This window comes from Canis lupus, chromosome X (genome assembly GCF_003254725.2).
Source record: "Canis lupus dingo isolate Sandy chromosome X, ASM325472v2, whole genome shotgun sequence".
NCBI classification, from domain to species: Eukaryota; Metazoa; Chordata; class Mammalia; order Carnivora; family Canidae; genus Canis; species Canis lupus.
This window is the reverse complement of record NC_064281.1, coordinates 57450227-57470291: the sequence shown is the minus strand read 5'-3', so window position 1 is coordinate 57470291 and position 20065 is coordinate 57450227. Positions and strand designations below refer to the sequence as shown.

Sequence of the window (20065 nt, the reverse complement as noted above, 5' to 3'; positions counted from 1 at the left end):
AAACTCGGAAAAGATATGGAAGGCCTTGATAATACTCAACCAACTTGACATGCTGAAATAAGACTCCAAACATGGGGCACATGGGTGGCTCAGTCGGTTAAGTATCTGCCTTTGGCTCAGGTCGTGATCCTGGAGTCCTGCGATCAAGACCAGCATCGGGCCCCCTGTTCAGCAGGGAGCCTGCTTTTCCCTTTACCTCTGCTTCTCCCTCTGCTTCTGCTTTCTTGCTCTCTCTCAAATAAATAAACTCTTGAAAAAAAAAACAAAAAAAAAACACTCCAAACAACAGAATACATATTCTTCTAAAATACAGATGTGTAACATTCACCAAGAAAGATCATGTTCTAGTTTATAAAACAAATTTCAATGAATAAAAAAAAAAGTGCAAAGTATTATCAGAACAAAAGTAAATTAGAAATCAAGAGATAGGTATCTGGAAAATTCCCAAATAATTGGAAATTAAAAAACAAACTTCTAAATAATATACAGATCAAAGAGAAAGTCTTAAGGGAAATTAAAACATGCATTAAACTAAAAGATGAGGGGATCCCTGGGTGGCTCAGCAATTTAGCGCCTGCCTTCATGTCCAAGACATGATCCTGGAGTCCCGGGATGGAGTCCCACATCAGGATCCCTGCATGGAGCCTGCTTCTCCCTCTGCCTGTGTCTCTGCCTCTTTCTCTCTCTCTCTCTCTCTCTCTCTCCGTCTATCATGAACAAATAAATAAAACCTTTAAAAAATTAAAAAAAAAAACAAAAAGATGATGAAAATACAATATATCGGGACGCCTAGGTGGCTCAGTGGTTGAGTGTCTGCCTTCAGCTCAGGGCATGATCCCAGGGTCCTGGGATCAAGTCCCACAGAGGCTTCCAACAGGGAGCCTGCTTCTCCCTCTGCCTACATCTCTGCCTCTCTCTCTGTGTCTCTCACACATAAATAAATAAAATCTTTTAAAAAAGAAAGAAAAAGAAGAAAAGAAAGAAAATACAATATATCAAAATCTGTGGGATGTAGGTAAAGCAGTGCTAACAGGGAAATTTATAGCATTAAATATACTAGAAAATAACAACTAAAATCAATAACCAAGGCTTGTACTAATGAATCTACAAGAAAAAGTGCAAATCAAAACTAAAGCAAGCAAAAGAAAGGAAATAAAGATCTACAGCAGACACTGAAAACAAAAACAATACCAAAAAATCAATAAAATAAAAAGCTCATTATTTGAAAACACTGATATAATTGATAAACTTGCAGCCAGGTTGACCATAAAAAGAGGGACAGAGGGAAGCTATAAATCATCAGTGTCACAAATGATGCTGAAGACAGGAAAATGAAGAAATACTACAAACAACTATGTGTTCATGAATTTGATAAATTAGATGAAATGGAACAGGTATTTGAAAGGCCACCAAAACTCACTCAAGAAAACCTGAATAGGGCAGCCTGGGTGGCTCAGCGGTTTAGCGCCACCTTCAGCCCAGGGCGTGATCCTGGGGACCCGGGATTGAGTCCCACATCAGGCTCCCTGCATGGAGCCTGCTTCTCCCTCTGCCTGTATTTCTGCGTCTCTCGCTCCCCCTCTTTGTCTGTCATGAATAAATAAAATCTTTAAAAAAAGAAAAGAAAACTTGAAAACTTGAATAGCTCTATACCTAGTAAATAAATTGGATTGCAAGTTACAAACCAAAAGATGAAAACTTCACACCTACACAGTTTCACTGGTAAATGCTACCTTTCAAGTAAGAAATAATTCCAATTCTACACAATCAATTCCATTAAAAAGAAGAGGAAAGATCATGTCCCAATTATAAAGCCAGTATTACCCTGTTCATAAATCCAAAGAGAAATATTACCAGAAAATTACAAATCAACATCTCTAATGAATACATATGTAAAAATTGCCAATGTTAGCAAATAAAATGCAGTAATATAAAAAATATATGTATTACAATCACATGGGTTTCATCCAAGAAACATAAGGTTAGTTCAACATTCAAAAATCAATGAAATTCAGGGTGCCTGGGTGGCTCAGTTGGCTCCAACTCTTGATTTCGGCTCAGGTCATGATCTCAGGGTTCTGAAATCAAGCCTCTCGAATTGGGCTCTGCACTGGGGGTGTGGAGCCTGCTTAAGATTCTCTCTCTCCCTCTCTGCCCCTCCTTTCTAAAAAAGAAAATCAATGAAATTCCTTATCAACAATTTGAAGAAAGCCATACAATCAGTAGATTCAGAAAAAGACATATGAAAAATTCAACATACTTTCATGATAAAAACTCCCAGAACACTGGGGTGCCTGAATGGTGAAGTCCATTAAGCACCCTACTCCTGATTTCAGCACAGATCGTGCTCTCCAGGTCAAGAGATTGAGCCCTGAGTCAGCTCCTCACTCAGCTGAAAGTCTGCTTCAGATTCTCTGTCTCCCCCTCTGCCCTTCCTCTCACACGTGTTCACACTCTAAAATAAAGAAATAAATCTTAAAAAAAAACAAAAACAAAAACTCCCAGAACACTAAAAAGAGTGCTAAGTACTTAACCTACTATGAAAGACCTACAGCTAACAAAGACTGGAAAGAACAAAAGTATGTTCTCCCTCTCTACCCCATTCCACATTGTATTGGGAAGCCCACAAGTTCAATAAAGCAAGAAAAACTATTATAAGGCACACATGCTGGAAAGGAAATTTAACTTGCAGGAAACATTACTGTCTGTCCAAAAAATCTCAAATATTCTATCAAAAAAAAAAAAACCACAATCCTCTAAGAATGAAAAAGTGAGACTAGCAAAGAAGCAGAACATAAAAAGACAAGTCAATCATATTCCTATATATGGCTATAATTGGAATTTGAAATGAAAAAATAAAAATAATATATAATAGCACCCCCAAAAATAAAGTTAAGTATAAATGTAACAAAATATGTGCAAGAACTATATGTGGAAACAACAAAATATTAATGAAATAAATCAAAATAGGTCTAGATAAATAGGGAGAAATACTATGCCTATGAAATGGAAGACTAAGATATTATATCTCCACAAATCATTTATAGATTCAATGCCATCCCAATCAAAATCTCAGCAACTTTTCATAGATTTTTTAAAAGATATTTTTGGGGATCCCTGGGTGGCGCAGCGGTTTGGCGCCTGCCTTTGGCCCAGGGCGCGATCCTGGAGACCCGGGATCGAATCCCACGTCGGGCTCCCGGTGCATGGAGCCTGCTTCTCCCTCTGCCTGTGTCTCTGCCTCTCTCTCTCTCTCTGTGACTATCATAAAAAAAAAAAAAAAAAAAAAAAAAAAGAAAAAAAGATATTTTTGTATATGAGAGGAACTGTAATGTGGAAAGAGGCCTTCTCTGACACACTGTACAAAGGAAAAACTTAACCTGAAGGTGAAAATAGTCATTTAGGAAAACTAGAAGCTACTATCCTAGCCAGACCACCTAGCTTGCTAAGTAGGGGTGTCATGCTGAGAAAAATAAGCCATTTCCTCTCCTCTCAGCTCCAGAGCCGCAGTGCAGAGGTTTTGCCAAGGCACAGAGATAAGCTACAACAAGAGAGAGCTCAGAAGGTATCTCTTAGACTTAATTTGGAATACACTGGGGGAAAGATCAATCCTAAGAGTACCCCCCAAAACAACAGAATTTTTGGTGGTAAGCAGGGACACCTGGGTGGCTCAGAGGTTGAACATCTGCCTTCAGCTCAGGGCACAATCCTAAATCCAGGGATTGAGTCCCGCATCTCTTTGAGGAGCCTGCTTCTCCCTCCATCTATGTCTCTGCCTTTCTCTCGTCTCTCATGAATAAATTAAAAAAAAAAAAAGAAATTTTGGTGGTAAGCAATTAAGTGGAGACTGAGAGCAATAAGCTAAAAAACACCAGTTAGAAGTTTACCAGAGAGGGATGCCTGGGTGGCTCAGTGGTTGAGCGTCTGCCTTTGGCTCAGGTTGTGATCCTGGGGTCCTGGGATTGAGTCCCGCATCAGGCTCCCCACACGGAGCCTGCTTCTCCCTCTACCTATGTCTCTGCCTCTCCCTCTCTGTGTCTCTCATGAATAAATAAAATCCTTTTTAAATAATTTTAAAAATAGGGATCCCTGGGTGGCTCAGCAGTTTGGCGCCTCCCTTGGCCCAGGGCGTGGTCCTCGAGTCCCGGGTTTGAGTCCTGGATCACGTTCCCTACATGGAGCCTGCTTCTCCCTCTGCCTGTGTTGTGTCTCTGCCTCTCTGTGTATGTGCGTCTCTCATGAATAAATAAAATTTAAAAAAAAATTTTACATAAATTTTAAAATGTTTAGAAAAAAAAGAAGTTTACGAGAGAGAACCAGGAAAGATACAGATAACAACATCCTTCTTGTGGTCTGTATATACACTCTCAGACCACGATGGAATTAAACCAGAAATCAACAATAGATACGTAACTGGAAAACCCCAAAATATATGCAGACTAAATAACATACTTCTAATAATCTGTCAAAACTCACACAATCTTATTAGGCCTCTATTAAAGAAATGGAATCAGAAATTAAGCTTCCAAAACAGAAAGCACCACACTCAAATGGGTTTACTGGTGAATTCTACCAAACATTTAATAATATCAATTCTCTAAAATATGTTCCAGAATAGAAGCAAAAGAAATACTTCTTCATTCTATGAGGCCAATATTACCCTAACACCAAAATGAAATACATTACAAGAAAAAAATACAACATGTCAAACTCTCATTAACAAAGCTGCAACAAATTAGGAATTTGAGTCCAACAATATATGAAAAGAATTAAACACCATGACAAAGTGGGGTTGGTCTGAAGAATGCAAACCTAATTTAACATTAGAAAATTGCTTGAATGTAAACCATCACATCAACTGCTAAAGAAGAAAAATCAAAAGATCATACCAAGAGATTCAGGAAAAAAGCACTTGACAAAAACCAACACCCGTTTATGATAAAAAACTCTCAGCAAAATAGGAATCTAGAACTTCCTCAACTTAACAAAGAGCCTCTACAAAAAAACTACAACTAACAATATACTTAATGGTGAGAATTTGGAAGAATTCCTAAAAAGATCAAGAAGGCAAACAAAGATGTCTATCTATCACTACTCCTTTCTGAACTGAAGTCGTAACTAATGCAAAAAGACAAGAAAAGGAATACAGACTAGGAAGAAAGAAGTATGACTGTCTTTGTTCAAAGATGACACGATTAAAAAAAAAAGATGAGGGACGCCTGGAAAGCTCAGCCGATGAGATCTGACTTAGGCTCAGGGCGTGATCCCGAATTCCCAGGATTAAGTCCCACATCGAGCTCCTTGCATGGAGCCTGCTTCTCCCTCTGCCTGTGTCTCCGCCTCTCTCTCTCTCTCTCTCTCTCTCTCTGTCTTTCATGAATAAATAAAATATTTTTTTGTTGTTGTTAAAAAAAAAGCCCATTTTATAATGAAGTGCTGAATATTTCATGTAATTTATTGAATAATATACAGAAAGTGAGGGAAAAAAAAACACAAAATGGCTATATGAGTACAGAATGCTTTTATACATATTGGGTTGTTTATCCTCATGATCTCATGGCTGACCAGGAGCTGCAACTCACTGCCACTGCCCAGCATCACAAGAGTATCACATTAGATATTGCCAGCCGGGGAAAAGATCAAAAATCAAAATCTGAAATACAATTTCAACTAAATGCATGTCCCTTTTCCAACATCATAAAGTCGAAAAATCTGAGTTGAACCATCATAAATTGTGGACCATCTGTATTATCAAGATGTCAGTTCGCCCCAATTTGCTTCAACATACTAAATGTAATCCCAATCAAAATCCCAGCAAATTATTCTGCAGATTATCAACAAACTGGTTCTAAATTTTATATGGAGAAGTAAAAGATCCCAAGTAGCCAATGCAATACTGAAAATAATGTTGTAGGACTGACACTATCTGACTTCAAGACTTGCTATAAAGCTATAGTAATCAAGACACTGTGCTATTGGTGAAGGAATAGACAAACATCAACAGAATAGAGAGTCTAAACCCAGAAATAGATTCACATAAACTATTTAACTGGTCTCTGAAAAGAAGCAAAGGTAGTACAGTTAAAAAAAAAAAAAAAAAAAAAACTCTTACCCATAACTGGAGACTGAATAACTAGACATCCACATGCAATAAAATAAATCTAGACACTGACCTTACAGCCTTCACAAAACTTAACTGAAGATGGATCATACACCTACATATAAAATGCAAAACTATGAAACTCCAAGAACAGGGGAAAATCTGGATGAACTTGGTATGGTGAAAATGTTCTAGATACACCAAGATCCATGAAAACAAATTTTGATGTTGGACTTCATTAAAATTCAAAACTTCTGCTCTGCAAAAGATACTATCAAGAAAAAAAAAAAAGAAACCAACTGAAGGAAACCATTTGTAAAAGACCTTATCTGATAAAAGACTGTTATCCAAATGCAAATTAAAACAAGGAGAGGGATCCCTAGGTGGCAGCGGTTTGGGGCCTGCCTTTGGCCCAGGGCGAGATCCTGGAGACCTGGGATTGAATCCCACGTCGGGCTCCTAGTCCATGGAGCCTGCTTTTCCCTCTGCCTATGTCTCTGCCTCTCTCTCTCTCTCTGTGTGACTATCATAAATAAAAAATAAAAAAATTAAAAATTAAAAAAAACAACGAGATACCACTATATATCCATCACAATGATCAAAATCTGGAACTCTGAAAATACCAAATACGGAAGAGTGTGTGGAGCAATAGGAATTCTCATTCATTGCTAGTGGGGATGCAAAATACTACAGCCACTTTTTAAGATAGTTTGACAGTTTCTAACAAGACTAAACACACTCTTACAATACAATCCAATAATCACACTTCTTGGTATTTACCTAAAGGAGCTGAACATTTACATATACACAAAAACCTGCACACAGATGTTTATAGCAACTTTATTCATTAATTGCCCAAACGTGGAAGCAATCAAGAAATCCCTCTGCAAGTGAATGAATAAACTGGTACACTGAGATAATGGAATATTCAGCACTAAAAAGAAAAGAGCTATAAAGCCATAAAAAGACAACAAGAACCTTGGATGCATATTACGAAGTGAAAGGAATAGATGTGAAAAGAATACATACTGTATGATTCCAAATATCTGACATTCTGGAAATGACAAAACCACCATGGAGACTGTAAAAAGATCAGTCGGTGGTTGCCAGAGGCTAAGGGAGAACAGAAGCACAAATGGGCAGAGCACAAGGGATATTTAGGGCAGTTATGGGAAACCAAGAAACTAGAATAGCCAAAAGAGCTTTGAAAAAACAACAACAACAACAACAACAAAGGACACCTGGGGGGCTGAGCTTGAGTACTCTGACTTTGGCTCAGAGGGAGATCCCGGAGTCCCGGGACTGAGTCCCATTTTGGGCTTCCTGCGTGGAGCCTGCTTCTCCCTCTGCCTATGTCTCTACCTCTCTCTCGAAGTCTCTCATGAATAAATAAAATCTTTAAAACAAAAAAAGACTACAATTGGAGCGCTCACACTACCTGATTTCAAAACTTATTATTTATTCTGTGTTAAAAAATGATAGACACAAACATCAGTGGAACAAAACAGCATATCTAGAAATAGATCCACACATATATGGTCAATTAATTTGTGGCACTGATGTAAACGAGTTCAAGGGAAAAAAACACGGGATTTCACCAAATAGTACTGGGATTATTAGAGGGTGAGGGGAAAGTGCTAACTATAAAGGAGCATGAGAAAAAATTTTAAGGCTATAAAATAATTTTATATTTGACTACACTAATAGTTATACTGTGAAATCCCTTTCTGAAAACTTACAGAAGTATAAAACTAAGGAGCATGAATTTTATATTATTTAAATTATACTTCAACATAGACATGGCCAACAAGCACATGAGAAAATGCTCTGCATCACTGGCCATCAGGGAAATACAAAGCAAAACCACAGTGAGATACCACCTCACACCACTGAGAATGGGGAAAATTAACAAGACAGGAAACAACAAATGTTGGAGAGGATGTGGAGAAAGGGGAACCCTCTTGCACTGTTGGTGGGAATGTGAACTGGTGCAGCCACTCTGGAAAACTGTGTGGAGGTTCCTCAAAGAGTTCAAAATAGATCTTCCCTACGACCCAACAATTGCACAGCTGGGGATTTACCCCAAAGATAACAGATGCAATGAAACGCCAGGACACCTGCGCCCCAATGTTTTTTTTTTTTTTTTTAATTTATTTATGATAGTCACACAGAGAGAGAGAGAAAGAGAGAGAGAGAGGCAGAGACACAGGCAGAGGGAGAAGCAGGCTCCATGCACCGGGAGCCCGATGTGGGATTCGATCCCGGATCTCCAGGATCGCGCCCTGGGCCAAAGGCAGGCGCCAAACCGCTGCGCCACCCAGGGATCCCGCGCCCCAATGTTAATAGCAGCAATGTCCACAAAAGCCAACCTGTGGAAGGAGCCTCGGTGTCCATCGACAGGTGAGTGGATAAAGAAGATGTGGTCTATGTATACAATGGAATATTACTCAGCCATTAGAAACGACAAATACCCACCATTTGCTTCGACGTGGATGGAACTGGAGGGTATTATGCTGAGTGAAATAAGTCAATCAGAGAAGGACAAACATTATATGGTCTCATTAATTTGGGAAATATAAAAAATAATGAAAGGGAATTAAGGGGAAAGGAGAGAAAATGAGTGGGAAATATCAGAGAGGGTGATAGAACATGAGAGAATCCTAACTCTGGAAAACGAAGAAGGGGTGGTGAAAAGGGAGGTGGGCGGGGGGTTGCGGTGACTGGGTGCCGGGCACTGAGGGGGGGGCACTTGATGGGATGAGCACTGGGTATTATGCAATATGATGCCAAATTGAACTCCAATAAAAAGAAATTTAAAAAAATAAATAGGGCAGCCCGGGGGGCTCAGCAGTTTAGCTCCTGCCTTCAGCCCAGGGCCTGATCCTGGAGAACCGGGATCGATTCCCATGTCAGGCTCCATGCAGGGAGCCTGCTCCTCCCTCTGCCTGTGTCTCTGCCTCTATCTCTCTCTCGCTCTCTCTCTCAATAATAAATAAATAAAATATTTAAAAAATAAAAATAAAATAAATAAAATAAAAAAAAATAAATTATACTTCAGTAAATGTAAAGAAAAATTTAAAACCTAGACACTACATAGTAAGAAAGTAAATGTCGTGATACAAATATATTAAGATAATGGAAATGACCAGCAGTTGAGTATGCATGTATATAATATAGCTGAATTCAGGGTGGGGGTTAGAAGGGTATGTGTAGGGATCCCTGGGTGGCGCAGTGGTTTAGCGCCTGCCTTTGGCCTAGGGCACGATCCTGGAGACCCAGGATCGAATCCCACGTCGGGCTCCCGGTGCATGGAGCCTGCTTCTCCCTCTGCCTGTGTCTCTGCCTCTCTCTCTCACTGTGTGCCTATCATAAATAAAAAAAAAAAAAAAAAAAAAAATTTAAAAAAAAAAAAAAAAAAAAAAAAAAAGAAGGGTATGTGTATGAAGGAGAATTAAATTCCAAGATAGGCAGTCAACACATAATGGCTAAAAATTAAAAATTAAAAAAAAAAAGCTACCCCAGCATATCATTTAGATACACAGATCTAACTAACAGAAAAATCAACTGAGGGGCAGCTGGGGTGGCTCAGCGGTTTAGTGCTGCCTTCAGTCCAGGGCATGATCCTGGAGACCTGGGATCGAGTCCCTGCATGGAGCCTGCTTCTCCCTCTGCCTGTGTCTCTGCCTCCCTCTCTCCCTTTCTGTGTCTCTCATGAATAAATAAAATCTTAAAAAAAAAAAAAAGACGAAGAGAAAAATCAACTGAAATTTCATCATGATTTGGTTTGCTCTGAGAATGGAAAATTCAGGAGTGAGGGAAATCCGACAACTCTGTTTTGGTTTAAACAATCTTATGAAACCATACAACTCTATTACATGGTAGATGTTTATTTTTAAATTTAAATCATAACGGAGGCGGGGCAAGACGGTGGAAGAGTAGGGTCCCCAAGTCATCTGTCCGCACCAAATTACCTAGATGACCTTCAAATCATCCTGAAAACCTACGAATTAGGCTTGAGATTTAAAGAGAGAACAGCTGGAATGCTACAGTGAGAAGAGTTCGCGCTTCTATCAAGGTAGGAAGACGGGGGGGGGGGAGAAAGAAATAAAGAAACAAAAGGCATCCAAGGGGGAGGGGCCCCGCGAGGAGCCGGGCTAAGGCTGCGGGGCGAGTGCCTCCAGGACAGGAAAGCCCCTTCCTGGAGAAGCAGGAGCTTCACCAATCTTCCCAGATGGAAAGGCACTGGAAGGGAGTGGAAGCAGGATCCCAGGGCGGGGATGCCCTCAGGCTCCCAGGGACACTAACAGAGGAACTGCACCCAGAGGGAGAGCGCGCCACACCCCGCGCCGAAGCTCCCTAAAGGGCTGCAGCCCGCGCCCGGCTGGACCCAGGAGCAGCTCCGACTCGGCTCTGGCAGAAGCTCCGTGGATGGAGCTGCGGGGCTGAGAGCGGGATTCCAACTGCGCAGTCCTGGGAGCCCAGGGCGCTAGGGACACAGCACAAGATCCGGCGCTCCCCCCAGGACAGGAAGAAGGCAGGATGGCACAGGACAGCAAAGACACTCCTGCCACCAGGCGGCCCCGAGCTGTGCAGATCAGCGGCCCTCGTCGCCAGAGCATCCAGGCCTCTGCAGACCAAGAGCTCTAGGAGTTACTGCAGGAGCTGACTCTAGGGCTGGAAAGCTGGCCACCTCCACTGTTGTTGTTCCTTCTGGGGCCTCACAGGATAAACAACCTCCAATGAGCTTCACAGTGGCCTCACAGGATAAATAGGATAAACAACTCCCACTAAGCCCTGCACCAGGCACGGGGCTGAGCAGCTCCCCCAAGTGCTCACACCTCAGAATCAGCACAGCAGGCCCCACCCCCAGAAGACCAGCTAGATGGACAAGGGGAAAAACAAATTATTCACCAAGCAGACTGGAAAGATACAGGGGAAATCAAGGGATTACAGTATACAAAATCAGAGGATACTCCCCCTTGTTTTTTGTTTTGCTTGCCCCCCTTTTTTTCCTTTTCTTCTCTTCTCTTTTTTTTCCCTTTTATTTTTCTCTTTCTTTTCTTCTTTCTCTTCTCTCTTTTTCTCCCTTTCCCAATACAACTTGTTTTGGCCACTCTGCACTGAGAAAAATGACTAGAAGGAAAAACTCACCTCAAAAGAAAGAATCAGAAGCAGTCCTCTGCCCACAGAGTTAAAAAATTTGGATTACAATTCAATGTCAGAAAGCCAATTCAAAAGCACCATTATAAAGCTACTGGCAGCTCTAGAAAAAAGCATAAAGGACTCAAGAGACTTCATGACTGCAGAATTTAGATCTAATCAGGCAGAAATTAAAAATCAATTAAAGCAGAAATTAAAAATCAATTAAATGAGATGCAATCCAAACTAGAGGTCCTAACGACGAGGGTTAACGAGGTAGAAGAACGAGTGAGTGACATAGAAGACAAGTTGATGGCAAAGAGGGAAACTGAGGAAAAAAGAGACAGACAATTAAAAGACCAAGAGGAAAAAAAATAATAATAAAAATAAAAAAATGAAATAAATAAATAAATAAATAAAAGACCAAGAGGATAGATTAAGGGAAATAAGTGATAGCCTCAGGAAGAAAAATCTATGTTTCATTGGGGTTTCCAAGGGCGCTGAAGGGACAGAGGTCCAGAATATGTATTTGAACAAATCATAGCTGAAAACGTTCCCAATCTGGGAAGGGAAACAGACATTCAGATCCAGGAAATAGACCCCCCCCCCCCAAATCAATAAAAACCGCTCAACACCTCGACATTTAATAGTGAAACTTGCAAATTACAAAAATAAAGAGAAGATCCTTAAAGCAGCAAGAGACAAGAAATCTATAACTTTTATGGGGAGAAATGTAAGATTAACAGCAGACCTTTCCACAGAGACCTGGCAGGCCAGAAAGGGCTGGCAGGATATATGTAGGGTCCTAAATGAGAAAAACCTGCAGCCAAGAATAGCTTATCCAGCAAGGCTCTCATTCAGAATGGAAGGAGAGATAAAAGAGCTTCCAAGATAGGCAGAAACTGAAAGAATATGTGACCACCAGGCTGGCTCTGCAAGAAATACTAAGGGGGATTCTGTAAAAGAAAGAGGAAGTCAAAGGGAACAATCCACAAAAACAAGGACTGAATGGGTATCATGATGACACTAAACTCGTATCTTTCAATAGTAACTCTGAACATGAATGGGCTTAATGACCCCATCAAAAAGCACAGGGTTTCAGAGTGGATAAAAAAGCAGGACCCATCTATTTGCTGTCTACAAGAGACTCATTTTAGACATAAGGACACCTCAAGCCTGAAAATAAAAGGTTGGAGAACCATGTACCATTCAAATGGTCCTCATAAGAAAGCAGGGGTAGCCATCCTTATATCAGAGAAACTAAAGTTTATCCCGAAGACTGCAGTGAGAGAAGAAGAGGGACACTCCATCATACTTAAAGGATCTATCCAACAGGAGGACATAACAATCATCAATATATATGCCCCAGATGTGGGAGCTGCAAGTATGTCAATCAATTAATAACCAAAGTTATGACATACTTAGATAATAATACACTTATTCGTGGTGACTTCAATCTCGTGCTTTCTACAATCGACAGATCTTCTAAGCACAACATCTCCAAAGAAACAAGAACTTTAAATGATACATTGGACCAGATGGATTTCACAGATATCTACAGAACTTTACATCCAAACCCAACTGAATACACATTCTTATAAAGTGCACATGGAACTTTCTCCAGAATAGACCACATACTGGGTCACAAAACAGGTCTTAACTGATACCAAAAGATTGGGATCATCCCCTGCATATTTTCAGACCATAATGCTTTGAAATTAGAACTAAATCACAAGAAGAAGTTTGGAAAGATTTCAAACACGTGGAGGTTAAGGACCATCCTGCTAAAAGATGAAAGGGTCAATCAGGAAATGAGAGAATTAAAAAGATTCACGGACACTAATGAGAATGAAGATACAACCGTTCAAAATCTGGTATACAGAAAAAGCAGTCCTGACGGGGAAATACATCACAATACAAGCATCCCTCAAAAAACCAGAAAAACTCAAATACCCAAGCTAACCTTGCACCTAAAGGAACTGGACAAAGAACAGCAAATAAGACATACACTCAGCAGAAGAAGAGAGTTAATAATGATTCAAACAAAACTCAATGAATTAGAGAACAGAAGAACTGTAGAACAGATCAACAAAACCAGGAGTTGATTCTTTGAAAGAATTAATAAGATATATAAACCACTGGCCAGCCTTATTAAAAACAAGACAGAAAAGACTCAAATATAAAATCATGAATGAGAAAGGAGAGATCACTACCAACACCAAGGAAATACAAGCGATTTTAAAAACATATTATGAGCAGCTATATGCCAATAAATTAGGCAATATCGTAGAAATGGATGCATTTCTGGAAAACCACAAACTACCAAAACTGGAACTGGAAGAAACAGAAAACCTGAACAGGCAAATAACCAGCAAGGAAACTGAAGCAGTCATCAAAAACCTCCCAAGACACAAAAGTCCAGGGCCAGATGGTTTCCCAGGGGAATTCTAACAAACATTTAAAGAAGAAACCATGCCTATTCTACTAAAGCTGTTCGGGAAGATAGAAGAGATGGAATACTTCCAAGCTTGTTCTACGAGGCCAGCATCACCTTAATTCCAAAACCAGACAAAGACCCCACCAAAAAGGAGAATTACAGACCAATATCCCTGATGAACATGGATGGAAAAATTCTCAACAAGATACTAGCCAATGGGATCCTACAATACATTAAGAAGATTATTCACCATGACCAAGTGGGATTTATCCCCGGGATACAAGGCTGGTTCAACACTTGTAAAACAATCAATGTGATTCATCATAGCAGCAAGAGAAAAGCCAAGAACCATATGATCCTCTCAATAGATGCAGAGGAAGCATTTGACAAACTACAGCATCCATTCCTGATCAAAACTCTTCAGAGTATAGGGATAGAGGGAACATTCCTCAACATCTTAAAAGCCATCTACGAAAAGCCCACGGCAAATATCATTCTCAATGGGGAAACACTGGGAGCCTTTCCCCTAAGATCAGGAACAAGACAGGGATGTCCACTTGCACCACTGCTATTCAAAATAGTACTAGAAGTCCTAGCCTCAGCAATCAGGCAACAAAAAGAAATAAAAGACATTTAAATTGGCAAAGAAGAAGTCAAACTCTCCCTCTTCGCCGATGACATGATACTCTACGTAGAAAACCCAAAAGACTCCCCCCCAAGATTGCTAGAACTCAGACAGCAAGTGGGCAGTGTGGCAGGATACAAAATCAATGCCCCGAAGTCAGTGGCATTTCTATACACTAACAATGAGACTGAAGAAAGAGAAATGAAGGAGTCAATCCCATTTACAATTGCACCCAAAAGCATAAGATACCTAGGAATAAACCTAACCAAAGAGGTAAAGGATCTATACCCTAAAAATTACAGAACACTTCTGAAAGAAACTGAGGAAGACACAAAGAGATGGAAAAATATTCCATGCTCATGTGTTGCGCACTCTGCGGCAACACGATCAGGGTCCCGAGGGTAAGGGGATGAGGAAAATAAAAGAAAAGTAAAGAGATGGGGACAGGAGGGACACGTGGATGATGTCCAAGGAATGCCAGCTTTATTCAAGGTTCTACAACATTTTATAGCATGGGCAAAACAAAGTTAAGAAGGTATCTATTTTTAGCATGTTTGTGAAACCCTCCAAAGTTCCCTTTCTCAGCATGTAAGACAGATTCACGGGTGCCAGAAGATCTTGGTAAATAGATAAGCTTGTTGCTTCACATGTGCATACTTCAAAGGAATATTAGATATGGTAAACAGACCAGCAAGGACAGCACAGACCCATATTTACATTTATGACCAGGCCAGATAAGATATATCTATTGTGTTATGTCGGCAATCACGTACAAGCGAGCCCTGAGAACCACTGCTCAAGCCCTTTCTCAAGCGTCAACCAACTATTCACCCTTTAGGCTCCCGAGCCTTTTGAGTGAATGAGGGACGCAAGTCCGGACCTGGTTTAGTTCAGTTACTCCAGCTAGTCCGTGGTCGCCCACACTCATGGATTGGAAGAATTAATATTGTGAAAATGTCAATGTTACCCAGGGCAATTTACACGTTTAATGCAATCCCTATCAAAATACCATGGACTTTCTTCAGAGAGTTGGAACAAACCATCTTAAGATTTGTGTGGAATCAGAAAAGACCCCGAACAGCCAGGGGAATATTGAAAAAGAAAACCAGAGCCACGGGCATCACAATGCCAGATTTCAGGTTGTACTACAAACCTGAATCGAGACAGTGTGGTACTGGCACAAAAACAGACACATAGATCAATGGAACAGAATAGAGAAACCAGAAGTGGACCCTCAACTTTATGGTCAACTAATATTCGACAAAGGAGGAAAGACTATCCACTGGAAAACAGACAGTCTCTTCAATAAATGGTGCTGGGGGGGCAGCCCCGGTGGCGCAGCGGTTTAGCGCCGCCTGCAGCCCAGGGCGTGATCCTGGAGACCTGGGATCGAGTCCCACGTCGGGCTCCCGGTGCATGGAGCCTGCTTCTCCCTCTGCCTGTGTCTCTGCCTCTCTCTGTCTCTATGAATAAATAAAATAAAATCTTTAAAATAAATAAATAAATAAATGGTGCTGGGAAAATGGGACATCCACATGCAGAAGAATGAAACTAGACCACTCCCTTGCACCATACACCAAGATAAACTCAAAATGGATGAAAGATCTAAATGTGAGACAAGATTCCATCAAAATCCTAGAGAACACAGGCAACACCCTTTTTGAACTCAGCCACAGTAACTTCTTGCAAGATACATCCATGAAGGCAAGAGAAACAAAAGCAAAAATGAACTATTGGGACTTGCATCAAGATAAGAAGCTTTTCCACAGGAAAAGAAACAGTCCACAAAACTAAAAGACAACCTACAGAATGGGAGAAGATATTTGCAAATGACCTATCAGATAAAGGGCTGGTATCTAAGATCTATAAAGAACTTATGAAACTCAACACCAAAGAAACAAACAATCCAATCATGAAATGGGCCAAAACATGAACAGAAATTTCACAGAGGAAGACATAGACATGGCCAACATGCACATGAGAAAATGCTCCGCATCACTGGCCATCAGGGAAATAGAAATCCAAACCACAATGAGATACCACCTCACACCAGTGAGAATGGGGAAAATAACAAGACAGGAAACAACAAATGTTGGAGAGGACATGGAGAAAGGGGAACCGTCTTGCACTGTTGGTGGGAATGTGAACTGGTACAGCCACTCTGGAAAACTGTGTGCAGTTCCTCAAAGAGTTCAAAATAGATCTTCCCTACGACCCAGCAATTGCACTGCTGGGGATTTACCCCAAAAATACAGATGCAGTGAAATGCCGGGACACCGGCACCCCGATGTTTATAGCAGCAATGTCCACAATAGCCAAACTGTGGAAGGAGCCTTGGTGTCCATCGAAAGATGAATGGATAAAGAAGATGTGGTTTATGTATACAACAGAATATTACTCAGCCATTAGAAACGACAAATACCCACCATTTGCTTCGACGTGGATGGAACTGGAGGGTATTATGCTGAGTAAGGTAAGTCAATCGGAGAAGAACAAACATTATATGGTCTCATTCATTTGGGGAATATAAAAAATAGTGAAAGGGAATAAAGGGGAAAGGAAAAAAAATGGGTAGGAAATATCAGAAAGGGAGAAAGAACATGAGAGACTCCTAACTCTGGGAAACGAACTAGGTGTGGTAGAAAGGGAGGTGGGCAGGGGGTGAGGGTGACCGGGTGATGGGCACTGAGGGGGGCACCTGATGGGATGAGCATCAATTTGCTCATTGAACACCAATAAATTGAACACCAATAAAAAATAAACTTAAAAAATGAATAAATTTAAATTATAAGAAGTACATCTGTATCTTGGAATATGTGCCATTAGTTCTCTGGCTCATTAAACTATCGTTTAGTTAACTTATAAACTGCATTTTACACAGTTCAGAATCACATAAAAGAAGCACAAGAAGATAGAAATGCAGAGACTTCTAAATATGAAGGAATAGCATATTCCCTAAGTCCAAACACTACTATAAATAAACAGCTCAGTAGCTACCAACATAAAATTGCAGGTTAATCAGCTGGATTCTCTGAGGCTGAGCACTGACTATAGAAAGAGTAATTCTGGAGTTCCACTCTCTACCAATGGGTAAGACTGAAAACTACTTCACTACAAAATCTGATTATGTAGTATGACAAAGATGGGCCCTGACCACCTATGCTTTCACCAAACTGGAGCTTTCCTCTTCTCAGTCTATGTGACTAGCCTTCATCCCTGTTAGGAGTCTTATCCTCTACCTCAATCCTTTGGTTTGGGCCCTGCACCAATCTAAACCAACTATCAACGGACAACAATGCGCTAGTATCTCTCTGCCTGAGTAATGTAACTACCTAGAAGTTTCCTGCTGAAATGCTCTACCTACCAATTTGGATCCCATCCCTCTGATTCCCAGGCCAGATAGGACACACATTCCCTGTCCCCTACCTTCAAACATGCACTTTAGGCCAGTGGTTTTAAAGTTTTTAGAAGAGTTTAGTCTTAAAAATTATTGAGAAAAGAAAGAGCTTTAGTTGATTTATTACAAGAGAAAGTAAACTAAAAAGTCTTTTAAATATTTAAAATATCTAATTTTAAGATTTTATTTATTTATTCATTAGAGACACAGAGAGAGAGAGGCAGAGACATAGGCAGAGAGAAAAGCAGGCTCCATGCAGGGAGCCCAATATGAGACTCGATCCTGGGACTCCAAGATCACACCTGAGCCAAAGGCAGATGCTCACCTGCTGAGCCACCCAGGTGTCCCCAAAATATCTATTAATAATTAATCAACTTAATGATTAATTTAGCTGAAATGATAAATAATTAATTTACTGATAATCCTCATGGTAGCCCTAATATATCACATACATAATAAATATAACATACATAACAAATTTTTGTGTAAAATGATTGTACTTTTAAAAACCAAATAACCCTAGTGATGAATGGCACTGTCTTACATACATTTATATATGTTTAAAATTCTTAATGTTTGGTTTAATAGAAGACAGATGGAGGGGCACCTGGGTGGCTCAGTGGTTGACCATCTGCCTTTGGCTCAGGTCATGATCCCAGAGTCCTGGGACTGAGGCCCGCCATCACGCTTCTCCCTCTGCCTATGCCTCTGCCTCCCTCCCTCTCTTTCTCTGTCTCTCATGAATAAATAAATAAAATCTTTAAAAAAAAAAAAAAAGACAGCTGGAGCTTCATATCTGCTTCCACAATCAAGCCATTACGAAACATTTTAACTGGGTGGAAATATATATGAAGAACATCCTACCTGATATGAAGTTGAAAAAAATATATTAATATCCTTTCATATGATTATGAATATTCTTCAATGGTACTATACCAAAACTCGAAATAGCTGGTGGTTTCTCAAAGATTAGTTGAAATGTAGGAACCTAAAAACATAACTTTTCATACCCTGTTATCTTAAAATCCGCTGGTCTGTCTTGCCCTTTCAATTTGACCCATGAATGATTATAGAACATCCAATAAGGATCACTTGGAAAATATTGGTTTACTGAGTAATGCAGGTCTTCAAAATGTTGGCCTGTTTCATTAGACAATATTTTAAAAATCATATTTATTAAGATCTCTCATGTCATCAGAAAAGTCTTAATTTTAAATACTGGTGAAGCTAAAAAGCTCACACAGATGGACATTAGGTATGCAAAAATTCTAAATTTTGTTTGAAAGCTAAAATTTTAAATGGGCAACACATACTATCAGTTGTTTTCCTTGAAGCTCACTTACTTACTTAGAAAAAACATATGCTTAATATCCAAATATGAAAAACCATAGTTTGTCTAATAATTATTCTTCTAAGTAAGCTGTTGTAAGTAAATGGAGTAGCAGTTTTCTATGATGCTACATGTGATTTTCCAAGGCAATCATCATAACTCAGTTTGCAAAAATGATTCATGTTTTTAAGATATTATTTATTTATTCATGAGAGACACAGTGAGAGAGGCAGAGATATAGGCAGAGGGAGAAGCAGGCTCCACACAGGGAGCCCTATGTGGGACTCAATCCCTGAACTCCAGGATCTCACCCTGAGCCAAAAGCAGAGCTTAACTGCTGAGCCATCCAGGTGCCCCCTTACTTCCCTTTTTATCACACATTATTAAGACATGTACTCAAGGGTCTATATTTAACATAATTAATAACATTTATTGCTCAAAAACATTTTTTAAGAAAAACTGACTTTTTATTATTATTTTCTTTTTTGTAGAAGTGCATAGTGAAGAATAAATGACTACTGGTACAGTTTGATACCACCACCTTCGTATTCAGGGAGAAGATTTATTTCCTGCTGCTTTGACACCATCGTGCAGATGTCAACCCAGTAAAAGTAAAGTAATAACATAATATTATTCTGAAAATATTTTCCACTTTGCAGTTTCCTTAAAAAGCCCACACACTGAAAACTCTATTATACTGTTGGCCACCATGTCTGGTGTTATGTTCCCCTAGAACTGCAACTACACTCTAACAGCTTATTGCCCTTCCCCAACAGTACTACTGATGTCTACATCAATCCAAGCAATAATAACTTACTATCATTTAACCTGTTTTGCAGAAAACAAAGGATAAAAAAAAAAGAAATGAACAAAAATCACACTTCATTTCCAAATCAATAAGGGTTTCTCACTCCTCCCAGGAACTACAAAAGCTGTGTCTTCTGAATAGCTGAGTTTCCATACCATATGCAAACTTTTTTTTTTTTAACCTTAGAAGAGAATCCTAAAATGCATAACATACATTTCTGCCTAACAAA

General features: G+C 39.9%; 1 long non-coding RNA gene and 1 pseudogene across 1 annotated transcript in view; one reads left to right on the top strand and one right to left on the bottom strand.

Moving 5' to 3' along the window:
* LOC112671863 (uncharacterized) overlaps positions 1 to 19534 on the top strand; it is a 170540-nt gene extending 151006 nt beyond the window's left edge. The window contains exon 10 of the long non-coding RNA XR_007409299.1: positions 19520 to 19534. This is a non-coding gene — a long non-coding RNA (uncharacterized LOC112671863). The remainder of the gene's footprint in view (positions 1 to 19519) is intronic.
* Positions 1 to 20065, bottom strand: part of LOC112671859 (elongation factor 1-alpha 1-like) — a 74646-nt pseudogene that overhangs the window by 29194 nt on the left and 25387 nt on the right.